This window comes from Delphinus delphis, chromosome 10, assembly GCF_949987515.2.
Source record: "Delphinus delphis chromosome 10, mDelDel1.2, whole genome shotgun sequence".
NCBI lineage: Eukaryota > Metazoa > Chordata > Mammalia > Artiodactyla > Delphinidae > Delphinus > Delphinus delphis.
The window spans coordinates 97528114-97543431 of record NC_082692.2 but is presented as its reverse complement, the minus strand read 5'-3'; the positions used below and the strand labels follow the sequence as shown (position 1 = coordinate 97543431).

The window sequence follows — 15318 nt, the reverse complement described above, 5'->3', positions numbered from 1 at the left end:
CCCAGAGCAACTGTGAATGTTTCCCCTTCCTTTTCACCATGACCTCAGCCGGCATGGATTTCCTACTATTTAAAACTCTTCTGCAGCTCGTTCGGTAGAGTTTGGGGTGACACTGATCTTCACCATAATCAGAAGAGTGTGTGATGTTGGTGCCCAGGCAGCCTGGGTTCCTGGAATTGTCTTGACAAGGTTTCTATAAAATGAATTTCTGTGTATGAAAACCTGGGTTCTGGTTGACTTTCACTGGAGCATTTAGAATGTCTCCTTCTGGAAGGGAGAAGTTTTTAACCCCAAAAGTTAAGAGAGCTGTATCTCAGATTGCTCCAGGTCTTAAAAAAAAAAAAGAAAAGAAAAGAAAAAATCAGAGAAAAATGTGCTTTCTGAAAACAAACAAAACAAAAATCTGATTTATAGAATTAGGATCTAATTTATTTCTGTGTTAAAGAGGAAAAAATAAAGATATTGTTATGTGGTTGAATTAATCTTGAGATGACTGAAAATTCAGAAAAACAGTCATCTGCAGCAAGATAAAATGCCCTAAGTTCCAACTTATTCTTCAGTAAAGTGTCTTGTCACATTTCCACTATTTGCTCAGTTTCTAATTCTTAGAAAAATATGTCTTATCAGCTTCCCTTTGAAATAAATATTTATTGCTTTCATATTGTTCTCAACTCTTCAGTTGCTCATACTGTTGAGACTTCAGAGGCTCTGTTCTATGTGGCTAGTCAGCCACAAAAGATTCCCTTGGGCTGAGTCCCCAAGACCTATCTTGCAATGGAAGTCATTGTTATTATGATTTCCTTGGGGCTCTTAACAGAATGTGACCACATGGCAGGATACCAGAAATCATATGAAATTTGGAGTCAGAACAACCATTTATTTGCTGTGTGGCCTTGAGCAGGTGACTTAACCTTGCTGACTCCCCTCAATTTCAGCATCAATGAGCAGGGTCAAGTGCTCCTCCTCGTGCTCCCCTGCCATTGTGTGGGCCTTTGTTCGCCACATTGAGCTATGTGGTTCCCTTGTCTACCTCCTCAATCCCTCCCGGGCCCTGAGAGCTACCTGGGGAGAGAGTCTTGTCATCTCTGTGTCCCCATGCCTAGCACAGAGGCTGGCAAGGAGCAGAGGGCAGGGGTTTTGTGTGGGTGGGGAAAAGAAAGGAAGGAAGGGGAGGGAAGGAGGGAGAAAGGAAGGAAAAGTAGGGGGAAGTACAAATTTTCAACTCCTCTGGAACTCATAGTTATTTATTTTAACCACAGACTGGCCTAAGTGATAAGACATGCTAAAAACAATAGTATTGCTGCCACCTATCACGTCCCAGTTTTCAGCACTGATTTTACCATCATCTTATAGCTGACGCATATTGAGCACTTATTTATACATGTGAGCCTGTTTACTCTCCTAGCAGCCTGTGTGGTAGCCACCACCATGATCCTCCACTGACAGATGACAAACCAGAGGTCAGGAGAAGTTGAATCACTTGCCCGTGTCACACAGCTGGCACATGGTTGGACCCTGGATTTGAGCCCAGGTCCCCAAGATTCTAGAGCTGGTGCATTTAACCAGTGTACCCTCAGCACCCAGTTTAGGACTTGACAAGCAGTTGATTTCAATAAAGAGTCTTTGAATGATTGAGTGAGTGAGTGAGTGAATGTTCTTCCATGGCCATTCTCTCACTAGACTTTCAGTCACACTGTTAGTTCTTTCTTCCTGGAATGTGTGATGATTAAAACAGAACATCTCAGACCTGGGTTCAGATCTGAGCTTTCCACGTCACTCTGGGAAAGTTACCCCTCTCTGAGTGTCAGCTTCTTTCCTATCGACATGGGAATAATATCAGTGCCTTTCATCTCAGCCTGGGTTCTCCCAGAAGCAGACCATGAGACAGTGATTCAAGTGTAAATAATTTATTTGGGAGGCACAGGAATGCAAGTAGGGGAACAGGAAAGTGAGACAGGAACGCGCAGGAGGTGTTTTCAAGCAAGTTAATTATCAGTATAGGCAACTGAGGCTCAGTTGCTCTGGGGGGACTCTGAGAGCTAGCATAGAGCCCACAGCTCATGGTTTTCCCACCCAAGGAGCAAGGGAGCTGGGGTATTTATATACCAACTCCCAGCTCCCATCAGTCATTGGCCAAGGGCTGCCAGGGTTGGGGGAGTGGCTTTACTTCTCTAGAATTTGTGGATTCTCTGCCCACCAGAGAAGGTCCTCTGGCAAAGAGATGCAGAATCTGTGGCGGAAATGACACCACAGTGGTTAGATCTGTGGGATTATGGGTGGGGCAACAGTAGCATCTCTGCACTCTTAGCCATTACTGTGAGGATTAAGTAGGATTATTTAGAGTTTGGAAGCAATTATACTCCAATAAAGATGTTAAAATATAAAAATAAAGTTTGGAGAGTAGACCCTGACACATATTAAGCGCTCGATGAGTGACGGCCTCGAGGGGCCTTTTCCCGGGACCCTCTGTGTGATACAAAATAGCTGTCCTCGGGATTTGCTCCTTAGAACCCCACCAATCAGTCTGCAAGTGGTAACATGGTCCTACTGAGTACCAGATACTAGGGTACAAGCAGTGAGCTTAGCCAGCAGGGTTCTGGCCATCCAGCATTCATGGCCGCTCCTGGCTGACAAAAGATGAATGAGAAATGACAGACATGCCTCCAGGAATGACGGGGACAGTGCTCGGAATGGTGAGGACCCTGGGAGCCACCCTGTCCACCCCCAACACTTTGCAGAGAGGGACTCATCCCAAGGCACGTGGCTAAGCGGGAAGTGCTGGGACTGGACTCCTCCCCCATTGCTCTTCCCACCTGCCTTGGAAGTGAGCATAACGCATGTGGAGGGCGTTGGGCAAATCCTCCACCTGGGATTCCCAGTGGTTATTTTTGTAACACAGGAAACAGGTTCAGGAAATGCCTAAATCGAGGAATTTCCTGGGTGGAGAGTCCTTCCCACTTTTGGACTTGGCCTTACAAGGGGCTTCCCTGGAGAGGTATCTGGAAAGTTCATGCCTACAGCTCCCTGGGGACTAAAACTCAGACGTTTCATGGAACAGATGCATGGGAATAAGGATCTGTCCTCCCTGCCACAGGGCAGCTGTGTGGCTTTAGGCTGTTCCCTCTCCCTCTCTAATCCTGTTTCATCATCTGTAAAATGGGGACTGTGAATGAAATAATGGGCGTGGGAGTGCTTTGGGAGAAACAAGCTGTGTGCATCTTATGAGTAGGGAAGCATTATTATCACTGCTGTTGATGTTATTGCTGTTAGGAATGGTGTCACCTTGGGCCAGCCGGTTCCTCTCTCTAAGGATCCTCTCTCCTCCCCACCGGCTGTCGTCGACCCCAAAGGGCCAGGAATGTGGAGGCAGCCCCCCCAGACCTGCAGCCGTAGCATATGACCTTGTCAGGCCTGTAAAGGATCAAATGTTCCAACCCCTTGTAGTGGGGCAGCTGAGGCTCAGTGGAGGGGAAAGGACTTGCCCAAGGCCACCCAGCCTCAGCGGCAGTCGGCTTTGGCCCAGGGATGCTGACTCATAGCCCATAGCTCTCCCCCACCACCTGTCAAGGACTGTGCCTGCCCCGGCCCCTCTGCCCCCTGCTCTGCCCCAAGCCCCTCTCCCCTCCCCGACCTCCAGCCAGGGAAGCTCGCTGCTCAGTTCCAAGTGCGGGAGTGCACCCTCTCTGCACAGCAAGTCAACATCCCTGCCTCGGAGTCGAGGTGTGGCAGATGGCAGAGCAGAACTGAGCCTCGGTTTACTCTTGACTCATAGAGGACATCGCACAAGTGCACAGCGCTCGCTGGTGGGGGCAACAGGTCTGGCACGTGGGGCAGCAGAATCTGCCGGCTTTGAGAGCCACGCAACCTGAGTTCGAATCCTGGCTTGGCCACCTTCAGCCGTGCGCCCTCAGGTACACAGTCTTCCCTCTGAGAGCCGCCGCTTCCCCATTTGTAAAGTGGAGCAGTGAGGCCCAGAGGCCATCCTTTATCAATTTCATAGGCACATGGCTTCATGGAGGGAGAAGATGCACATGTGGTGAGGGGACTTTGGGGGCTGCTTTCTATCTCTAGAGAGGGGAAGTGATGGGAAAGTGGTGTCAGAAGGGAGGATCCCTGGCAGGCCCCAAGTTGGGGCCAGGAGCGGAGCTGTCCCAGGTGTGACCCCGCCGTGCCCCCGTGTAGGGGTGTATTGGCTGGTGGCTGGGGCGGAGCCAGGCAAAGCCCGGGGACCCAGACCCTTCCTCTGTTCCCCATAGGTAACCCTGGACAGAGGGACTGGGTAGGGTGGGCCCAGGGAAGGAGAGGTCGGACCGAGGTGGGCAAGGGGCACACTAAGAGGGTCTTTGGTCTTCAGTGGGGAGACTGAAGGGTGGGAGGGAGGGGAGGTGAGAGGCCTCCTTCCCTCCCTCCTCTGCCCCCTGATCGAGTCAGGCTGATGGAGGCTTCTCAGACTAAGGTCCAGCCTCTGGATGATGGGATAATCATTTGAGGGGAGGGGGCTGTGAGAGTGATGGGGGATGGGCAAACCCATCTTCCTGACTGATGTACCATGTGCAAGCATGTTTTCCTACATATATGTTTACTATAGAAAACAGGGAAATACAAACACTTTATAGAAGAACCGAAACTTTCACCCCACAGTGTTGACATTTGGGGAACACTATGTCTTTCAAAATTACTATATCTTTTTTTTTTCTAGGCTATAAACATAATACATTTCTTGTTGTAGGTCATAGAAATTGAGATCTTATCTACTCTGAATTTTTCACCTCAGGTTATTAAGATATTTTCCTGGGTTATTAAAAATTATTTGAAAACATGATTATTGATAGATACATAATATTCTTTCCTGTGGCTTCTCAGTAATTTACGTAACTAATCTCTTAGATTAGAAATTTAGATTGTGTCCAGATTATTGCCATGATTAAAAAGAAAAACACCGTGATCAACATCGATATGGCTCAAACATCGTTTGCATTTCTAATTCCTTCCGTTAGAATAAGTTCTTAAGCAAAATGACTGGGTAAGAGGATGTACATTTTTTCCTTTATTTTGTTTTTTTACTATTATATTTGATACATACAAAGGAAATTATGTAGCATATATGTTAGTTTAATAATACAATGTATATCGTGGACTTAGAATGTCACCAATAACTTGCATATTCCTGTGTGAGTGTCCCCATCCCAACCCCCTGCCTCTTTCAGAGGAAGTGACCATCCTGTGTTTATCATTTCCTTGCTTTTTTTTTTTTTTTTCTATAGACTGTATTTTTTAGAGCAATTTTAGGTTCACAGAAAAACTGAATAGAAAGTACAGAGAATTCCCATATGCTTCTTTTAAAAAAACATTTCTATCTCGTGTGTGTATGCTTACACCATCTATTGTTTAGTTTTGCTTTCGCTTTAGTTCTTTAAAATGTCATTGCGCAGTATGTAACCTTTTGAGTCTTGCTTCTTTCCGGCAACATTCTGTTTCTCTGATTCATCCACGTGGTTGCTGCAGCTGGAGCTGGTGCATTTGTATGGCTGTATAGTATTCCGAGGCATGAAGATATTGCACTCTCGTTGATCTGTTCTCCTTCTGGTGAACATGGGGGTGGTTTCCAGAGCAGCTGTTGCCATCAGTGTTGCTGGGAACATTCTTGGCCATGGCGCCATCACCTAGAAAAGGAACACGCGAGGTTAAAGCAGATTTGGGAGGGGGTAGAATCCAGAGTGGAGCACACACAAGCTTGAGCTGAGGTGTCCACAGGCCATGAACTGATCTGGCTTTGGAGGAGGGCTGCTACACAGAATGTCTCGTGGGCTTGCCTGAGCTGGAATGCACCGTTTCTCATCCCTCAAGCTCAGCTGCCAGGGTCATTGTCTTGGGCTTGGGAGCAAGAGTAGAACCCTCTCCCCTGCCCGCCTTCAAGGAGGCAGAAGCACTCTTTGTGAAGGGAATCACTGTCCCTCCCCCTTTAGCCTCAGTGCCATTAAATCTGAGTATCCCTAACTGTGGATGGTATACCCCTGATGGTACCTAAGAGGATACTAGGTGGTATGAAATAACAGCCCATCACCTGGTGAGAAAACTCATCTGTTTCCAGTTCTCTTTCAGTCTTCCAGGTCACCTCAAGGCTAAAGGTTCTGTCTGGAACTAGTGTGTCTTTAATTATGGCCCCCTCCCTGCCTGAACACTGGCTAGAATCTAGGCAGAGAGCAAGCCACCTTTGGGCTCAGGGCCTCAGGCAGGCAATAGAATCCACTAAACATCAGGACATCCTGTTATAATTTTTCTGTTGTGGTCATCTTTTATTTGTGGTGAGTGGCACTGGTTTTCCTTTTAAAATAGATGTGTTTAAGTTTTAATAAGGCAAGCTATGAAGAGAAAATGAGATTGATTAAAGGACAGATAGTAATCATCTTGACAGTCATATTTGATTGACCCGGGTTGGGGAAATTCTGACCTCAATCAGCCATTCTCCAACTTTCTGTCTCCGGACGCTTTACATTCTTAAAAATGATTGAGGACCCCAAAGAGTTGTGCTTATGTGAATATTATCTCTTCATATTTACCATATTCGAAGTCAAAACTGAGATTGTAATAATACTTGTATGTTAATTCTTTTAAAAATAACAATAATAAATCCATTATGGTAACATACTTTATGAAAAATAACTATATTTTCCAAAAAAAAAACAACTAGGACAGTAGTGTTGTTTTATGTTTTTGCAAGTCTTTTTAATGACTTAATTGAAGACAGCTGGATTCTCATCTGCTTCAGCATTCAATCTGTTGCCATGTGATGTTTGGCTTACTGTGTTTGAAGAAATTCCAGCCTCACAGAGATATGTTGTGGGAAAGGGAGGAGGATTCTAATAGCCGTTCAGATAATTGTAGATATCCTTCTTTGATACTACACCCAAACTCAACAAGTGATAACGTATTCGTTTGCTAGGGCTGTTATTCAACCAAACTTGGGCCCACTCATCCGTGCACAGTAAAGCCAATCTGTTGACACCAGGTTGTGGTAAAGGCAAGTATAGCACTTATTGCAAAGCACCCAATATGGGGCCAAACAAGGAGAATGGGAAGCTCGTGTTCAAAAGACCTGAACTCCTCTATGGCTCTTGGGGAAGGGTTTTGAAAGGCAACATTAGGGGTGAGGGTTGTATCAGCTCGTGGACATTCTTCTGATTGGTTGGTAGTGAGGTAATAGGGTGGCTTTGCAGGAGTTAACATCATCATCCTTCTGGTTTCAACCGGTCTGGGGTCTACATGCTGGTGGTCAGCATGCAGTTAGCTTCTTCTACCTGGAGGGGATTTTAGTATCCACAAAACAACTCAAGGATATGGCTCAAGAGATTACCTAGAGCCCTTGAAGAAGAACTAAAGGTCCTTGACTTTGTTTTATGGCTAAGCTGTTATTATTTTGTCTTGCTTGACTGTTTTCCTTTGTTTCTGCATTTTCTCACTTCTCTGATTAAATTTGCTCTTTGGAACTCGGGGAAGGCCTAAGAAGCTAAAACTTTTTTATAAACAAGAGGTGGGGGGACATGGTGGGGGGAGTCTGTCCGCAAGAAGGCCCCACAGGGTCCTGCTCAGTTACAGGGCTGCCATAACAAAATACCACAGACTGAATGACTTCAACAACAGAAATGTATTTTGTCATAGTTGTGGCAGTTAGAAGCCCAAGATCAAGGCTTGCTGGCCTCTATCCTTGGCTTGCAGATGGCTGTTTTCTCACTATATCCTCACAGGGTCCTTCCTCTTGTGTGCACATCCCTGGTATCTCTCTGTGTGTCCAAATTCTCTCTTCTTATAAGGACACTAGTCATTTTGGATTAGGGCCCATTTAATGTCCTCATTTTAACTTAATCGCCCCTTTAAAAGACCCTATCTCCAAATACAGTCACATTCTGAGGTACTGGGAGGTTAAGACTTCAAGATATGAACTTTGGGAGGGACACAATTCAGCCCAGAGCAGACAGCATTTTTTAAATTAGTTGCAATGAAGAATCTGAAGCCATGACAATGAACTTTTCATATTGTACATTATAATCCATTTTTTTTCTTTCACTTTGATGAATTTTCTTACCTATGCATGGTTTTGCGACATCCTGCACTGGTCATTTAGAAAATATTGGCTCATTGAGTTATGCAGATCTTTTAAATGTTTGTGTATTTCATGATACAATATCATAAAATGTCACATTTGTTATCTTAGCACTGACCTCATCAGAAACGTCTCTAAGTATTGGGGAAGCTGTCAAGTTCATGATGGCACATACAAGTCTTCCAAAATTCTAATTTTCACTTTGGAAGCTCAAATCTTACCATTGGCAACAAATACTTCATTTGTTTTCCTTGAAATGATAGGCTCACTCTGTTCATTTTTGAGAAAATGTCTGCCAGATACCCAAGTCTGAATAACTATTGTGTGTCTGTCAGTTGTTCTTTTATGTAAAAATGGGTTTGGTGAAAACAGAGGCAAGTTCAGCTCACAACTCAAATGCTCATAGGAGAACCTCTCCTCCAACACCCATCATACTTGGGTTACAGCAGAATGCTTGATGCATATATTTCCCATTCCATGTTCCCATGTTGAGAGTTAATAAAATTAATCATTTTTACTGCTTCATCCGGGACATTCCTTAGTGAAGCTGGCATTTTCTACCGCCCGCGTGTGGTGATGAAGAATAGGATGACGACTAGTACAGTTTGGTGCCACTCCCTGATTCATGCTAGGGCACCAGCAGCTTTTGCACCAGCAGTGCAAATATCAACAGGTGAAGGTGGTAAATAACATCTAAATGTTATTAGGAAGATGGTTTTGATCTCTCAGCCCCCCGTGTAAGCGTCTTGGGAACCCTCACGGGCATGTGGACCACACTTTGAGAACCATTTTGACCTAGATAAAAAATACGGAGATGATTTGAGGCCTCGAAAATGACCTTGGTGCCAGAGTGACAAGACCTGGGTGTGATTCTAGCTCTGCCAGTGTGGAACTAAGTGGCCTTGGATAGCTCACTGACCTCTAGAAGCCAGGCACTTTACACATAAAGGGTGGTGGGAGCTTCCTGCCTCCCAGAGCTGGGGAGGGAAGGAAATAAGGTACAGACTTGAGAGCCTTTTGTGAAAGGTAATGCACAGCCCAGGCAAGAGGAACCAGCTGTGGTGGGGAATGAGGCAAGGTTATGAACTTTCATGCCCTGGCTTAAGTCATTTTTGATTAGCGACACTGCCCAGATCCCTGTATTCCCCTGAAGAGACCTCAGAAGGTTAGACCTAGAGACCCTGAAAGAGATGCCCAGCAGGATTTCTAGTTTTAACAAATCGGCATCTTTGGGGCTCTGCTCCAGGTCACCCATTACCACCTACAGCTTTGAAAGGAAAAGGCCTCCTAAAAGCCCGGAGTCCTTCGGGTCCTTGACTGGACAGGTAGGCATTCACCTGGGTCAGGTAGAAAGCTGGGAGCCCATGGGAAATGACAGGCATCTTAGAAAATCTGATTTGTTTAGCTGTGTTAAGACGATATAGGTGATTCTGGAAAACTCAAGGGAGCTGGAAAGCACACGTTCAGAGGACTTCAGGTGGGCTCCTGCTTCCGGGATGGCGGAGTAAAGGTACTTGTCCCTAGGTGCAACTGAGAACCCTAGACATTCTATACAAAATAAGCATAAAAAAATTCTAAAAGATAGAGAGAAGACAGACCTGCTTCTTGGGACCTGGGGACCCAAGAAACAGCATAGCAGTGAGTTCCTGGTGAGTTTTCTTTTTGCCTCATATAGCCCAGAGTTGGAGCTGAAGAAGCCAGAAATGAGGAAATGCCAATGGGCAGGCAAAAAAATGCCCCAACAGAAACCAGGAAAGGGGCAGCCTAGCAGAACAGACACTTTTAGGCAAAAACTGCTCTACTCTAACTAAACACCATAGAAAACATTGTGGCTCCACCCCCACCAGCAAAGATCCAGTGGGGAGATTAGACTTCCCCCTTCACCAGACTGTAATGAAGCGTCCCAAGTCCCCCACGGGAGTGGTGTCAGAGAAGGCCAAGTAGGGAGCCAGGATTTTCATTCCCCACTGCGTGGTGACAAGACCTCACCCCAGTCCCTGTCATGATAGTGGAGAGACCACACTGGGAGCAGTAACAAGGCACTCCTGTACCTCCCAGCCATGGAGGTATCAGTGGGAGCCTGATGGGGAGCTGGATTTCCCAACCAACCCCCTTTCTCTGCTGGAGTAGTGTCAGAGGAAGCCAGCTGAAACAGAAGGTTTAAATGAGATCCAGTCTCATAACATAATACCCCAAATGCCCAAGTTTCTGTAGAAATTCACTTATAACAAGAACTAGGAAGATCTCAAACTGAATGAAAAAAGGCAATCAATAGAAGCCAACGCCAAGATGACAGAGATGTTGAAATTATCTGACAAAGATTTTAAAGCAGCCATCATAAAAATGCTCCAAGAGGGCTTCCCTGGTGGCGCAGTGGTTGAGAGTCCGCCTGCCGATGCAGGGGACGCGGGTTCATGCCCTGGTCTGGGAAGATCCCACATGCCGCGGAGCGGCTGGGCCCGTGAGCCATGGCCGCTGAGCCTGCGCGTCCGGAGCCTGTGCTCCGCAACGGGAGAGGCCACAACGGTGAGAGGCCCACGTACCGCAAAAAAAATAAATAAATAAATAAAATAAAAATGCTCCAAGAAACAGCTATGAACACACTTGAAACAAATGAAAAAAATAGTGTGTCAGCAAAGAAACAGAAGCACAGAGAAGAACAAAATAGAAATTTTAGACTGAAATATATGATAACTGAAATTTAAAAGAAAAATTCAATGGATGTGCTTTACTGAAGGCCGGGGGGACAGAGGAAAGAATCACTGAACCGGAATATAGGACAATAGAAGTTACCTAAGCTGAATAACCAAGAGAAAATAGACACAAGATAAATAAGTAAACACAGCCTCAGGGACCTGTGAGATTGTAACAAAAGATCTCATGTTTATGTCGTTGGACTCCTGGAAGGAGATAAGAGAGGAAGTGAAACTGAAAAAATACTTGAAGAAATAGTGGCTGAAAACTTCCCAAATTTGGCAAATAACGTAAACCTACAGATTCGTAAAGCTGAGCAAAATTCCAAAGAGAATAAACTCAACAAAATCCACACCAAGGTAAAAAATAGGTGAACTTCTGAAAACTAAAAACAAAACAGAAGTCTTGAAAGCAGTGAGAGAGAAATGACACCTCATCTATAAGGGGGAGACAATTCAAGTGACAGTGAATTTCTCATTGGAAACCATGGAGGCCAGAAGGAAGTGGCACAACATTTTTCAAATGCTGAAAGGAAAGAAAAGTCAACTCAGAATCCTATATCCAGCAAAAATATTCTTCAAGAATGAAGGGGGGGCTTCCGTGGTGGCACAGTTGTTGAGAGTCCACCTGCCAATGCAGGGGACATAAGTTCGTGCCCCGGTCTGGGAAGATCCCACCTGCCGCGGAGCGGCTGAGCCCGTGAGCCATGGCCGCTGAGCCTGTGTGTCCGGAGCCTGTGCTCTGCAATGGGAGAGGCCACAACAGTGAGAGGCCCGTGTACCGCAAAAAACAAACAAACAAACAAGAGAATGAAGGGGAAATCAAGACAGTTTCAGATGAAGAAAAACTGAGAGAATTTATTGCCAGAAGACCTACCCTAAAAGAGTGCTAAAAGAAGTTTCCTAAACAGAAAATAAACAATAAAAAATGAATCTTGGGGCTTCCCTGGTGGCACAGTGGTTGAGAGTCCGCCTGCCGATGCAGGGGACGTGGGTTCGTGCCCCAGTCCGGGAAGATCCCACATGCCGCAGAGCGGCTGGGCCCGTGAGCCATGGCCACTGAGCCTGCACGTCCGGAGCCTGTGCTCCGCAACGGGATAGGCCACAACAGTGAGAAGCCTGCATACTAAAGAAAAAAAAAAAAAGAATCTTGGAACATCAGGAAGGAAAAAAAATATGGTAAGCAACAATATGGGTAAATGCAATTGACCCTTTCTTTCTCTTCTTGAGTTTTCCAAATTATATTTGACAATTGAAGCAAAAATTATAACACTTTCTGATGTAGTTTTAAGTGACGTAGAAAGAACAAGTAGCAAACAAAAATTAAAATTGCAGACTTAAAGTTTAATGTATCAATAATTAAATTAAATGTAAATGGTTTAAATAGACCAATTAAAAGACTAATATTGACAGAGTGGCTTGAAAAACATGACCTGACCATACACTATCTACAAGAAACTCACTTCAAATATAATAATACAGGCAGGCTGAAAGTAAAAGAATAGACAAAATGTATATCCTACCAACATTAATCAAAAGAAAATAGGAGTAGCTATATTAATATCAGATAAAGTAGACTTCAGAGCAAAGAAAATTACTAGAGTAAGAAAGGAATATTATATAATAGTAAAAGAGTCAAGCCACCAAGAAGATATAGCAATCCTAAATGTATATGCACCAAACAACAGAGCTATAAAATATGTGAAGCAAACAGTGATGGAACTGACTACAATTATAGTTGGAGACTTCAACACCCCTCTCTCAATAATCGATAGAGCAATTAGACAGAATATCAGAGCAAGGATATAGAAGAACTCAACAACACCGTAAACCAACAGGATCAAATCAACATTTATAGAGCGCATTCTTTTCAAGTGTCCACAGAACATACACCGCGATAGACCATATTCTGGGACATAAAATAAACTTCAGCAAAATTAGAATTTAAATCAAAGAGAATGTGTTCTCCAATTACAGTAAAATCGAACAAGAAATCAATAATAGAAAGATAACAGAAAAATCTCCAGCCACTTGGAAGCTAAATAATACACATCTAAATAATCCATGGGTCAATGATAAAGTCTAAATGAAAAATTTTTAAATATATTGAACTGAATTGAAATAAAAATACAACATATCAGAATGTGTGTGACATACCTAAAGCAGTGCTGAGACAGAAATTTATAGTACTAAATGCATAATTAGCAAAGAGAAAAGCCTCAAATCAATAATCTAAGCTCCATCTTGACAAAATAAAAAAGGAAGAGCGAAATAAACCCAAATCAAGCAGGAGGAAGGAAATAATAAAGAGCAGAAATCAGTGAAATTGAGAACAGAAAATGAATAGAGAAGACGCAATGAAACAAAGAGCTGAGTCTTTGAAAATATCAACAACATTGACAAAACTTTAGCAAGACTAACAGGGAGAGAGAAAGAAAGAGAAGGAAAGAGAGAAATTACCAAAATTAGAAATGAAATGTGATATCACTATAGACCTTGCAAGTACACAATTGGATGGTAAGGGAATACTATGAATAACTCTACGCACATAGATTTGACAACCTAAATGAAATGGACCAGTTCCTCAAAAAATACAGACTACTACAGTTCACCCATATGAAATAGATAATTTGAATAGCACTATAATTATTGAGGAATTTTAATTTTTAAATACCCTAAAAAGAAATCCCCAGACCAGATAGTTTCACTGGAGAATTTTACCAAATGCTTAAAAAATTAACACCAACTCTACACAATGTTTTCCAGTAAGCAGAAGAGGAAGGAACACTTTCCAATTTATCTTATGAAGCTAGAATGACCCTGATATCAAAACCAGACGAAGACAATATCAAAAAGAAAAACTACAGGCCAACATCCCTCATCAATATAATGTGAAAATCTTTAATGAAACATTAGCAAATAAAATTCAGCAATGTATAAAAGCAATTATGCATCATGACCAAATAGGGTTTATTCCAGGAATGCAAGGTTGGTTCAACATTTAAAACTCAGTTAGTATAATTGACCATGTTAATGGTCTAAAGAAAAATCACATGATAAATCCATCAATGCAGGAAAAACATTTGATAAAATTCAACAACCATTCATGGTATAATGTTCAGAAACATAGGAATAGAGGGGAATTCATTCAATTTGATAAAGAACATCTACAAAAAACTACAGGTAATATTATCTTAATGGTTAAAGACTGAATGGTTTCTCCTAAAATTCGGAATAAGGCAAGATGTTAGCTCTCACCGCTTATATTCAAATCGTGCTGGAAGTTCTAGCCAATGCAACAAGACAAGAAAAGGAGTATGGATTGGAAAGGAGGAAATAAACGGTCCGTATTTGCAGCTAACTTCATCATCTACATGAAAAATCCAAAAGAATCTATTAAAGAAAAAAAAACCTCCTAGGAGTAATAAGTGATTTCAGGAAGGTCATAGGGTACAAGATAAACATACAAAAATCTATTGTATTTCTGTATACTAGCAATGAACATGTGGGCACAATAATTTAAAATGCAGCGCCATTTACAGTCACTCAGAAAATGAAATACTTAGGTGTAAATTTAACAGGACATGTACAAGATTTGTATGCTGAAAACTACAAAAAAAAACTGATGAAAAAAATTAAAAAATATCTAAAAAAATGAAGCAACATATATGTTCATGGATTGGAAGACTCACCATAGTAAAGATGTCAGTTCTCTGCAGTTCCTACCAAGATCCCCCAACATTTTTGTAGATGTAGAAAAGGTTATTCTAAAATTTATATGGAACAGCAAAGGAGCTAGAATAGCTGAAATGGTCTTGAAAAAGAATAAGTAAGAAGAGTCAGTCTACCTGATTTTAAGATTTATTATATAGAAATCAAGACTTTGTGGTATCAACAGAGAGGTGACACATAGAGCAATGGGATGGAATAAAGGACCCAGAAGTAGACCCACACAAATAAGCCCAAATGACTTTTGACCAAGGTGCAAAAGCAGTTCAGTGGAGGAAAGATGATAACCTTTTCAATAACTAGTGCTGAAGCAATAGGACATCCATAAAGAAAAACAAACAAACAAACAAACAAAAACCTATCTAAGTCTTATGCCTTATACAAAAATTAACTCAAAATGGGTCATGGTCTTAACTATAAAATTAAAACTATAAAACTTTTAGGGGAAAAATGTAAGGGGAAAATCTCCGGGATCTAGGGCTAGGCAAAGAGTTCTTAAGCTTGACCCCAAAGCATGATCCATAAAAGAAAAAAAATGATAAGTTGGATTTCACCAAAGTTAAAAGCTCATGATCCACAAAAACAAACAACCAAAAAAACCCTGTTAAAAAGATGAAGACAAGCTACAAACTGGGAGAAAATATTTGCAAACCACAAAATCTCCCAAAGTACTGGTATCTGATATGTATAAAAAACTCTCCAAACTCAACCATAAAAAGAAATCAAACAATCTAATTAGAAAATGGACAAAAATCATGAAGAGAAATTTCTATGAAGAGAATATACAGGTGGCAA

At 42.7% G+C, this 15318-nt stretch overlaps 1 protein-coding gene across 1 annotated transcript in view; it reads left to right on the top strand.

Annotated features, from left to right (window-relative positions):
* ATP2B2 (ATPase plasma membrane Ca2+ transporting 2) overlaps window positions 1-15318 on the top strand; it is a 346709-nt gene that overhangs the window by 138198 nt on the left and 193193 nt on the right. The gene's annotated exons all lie outside the window — the stretch shown is intronic.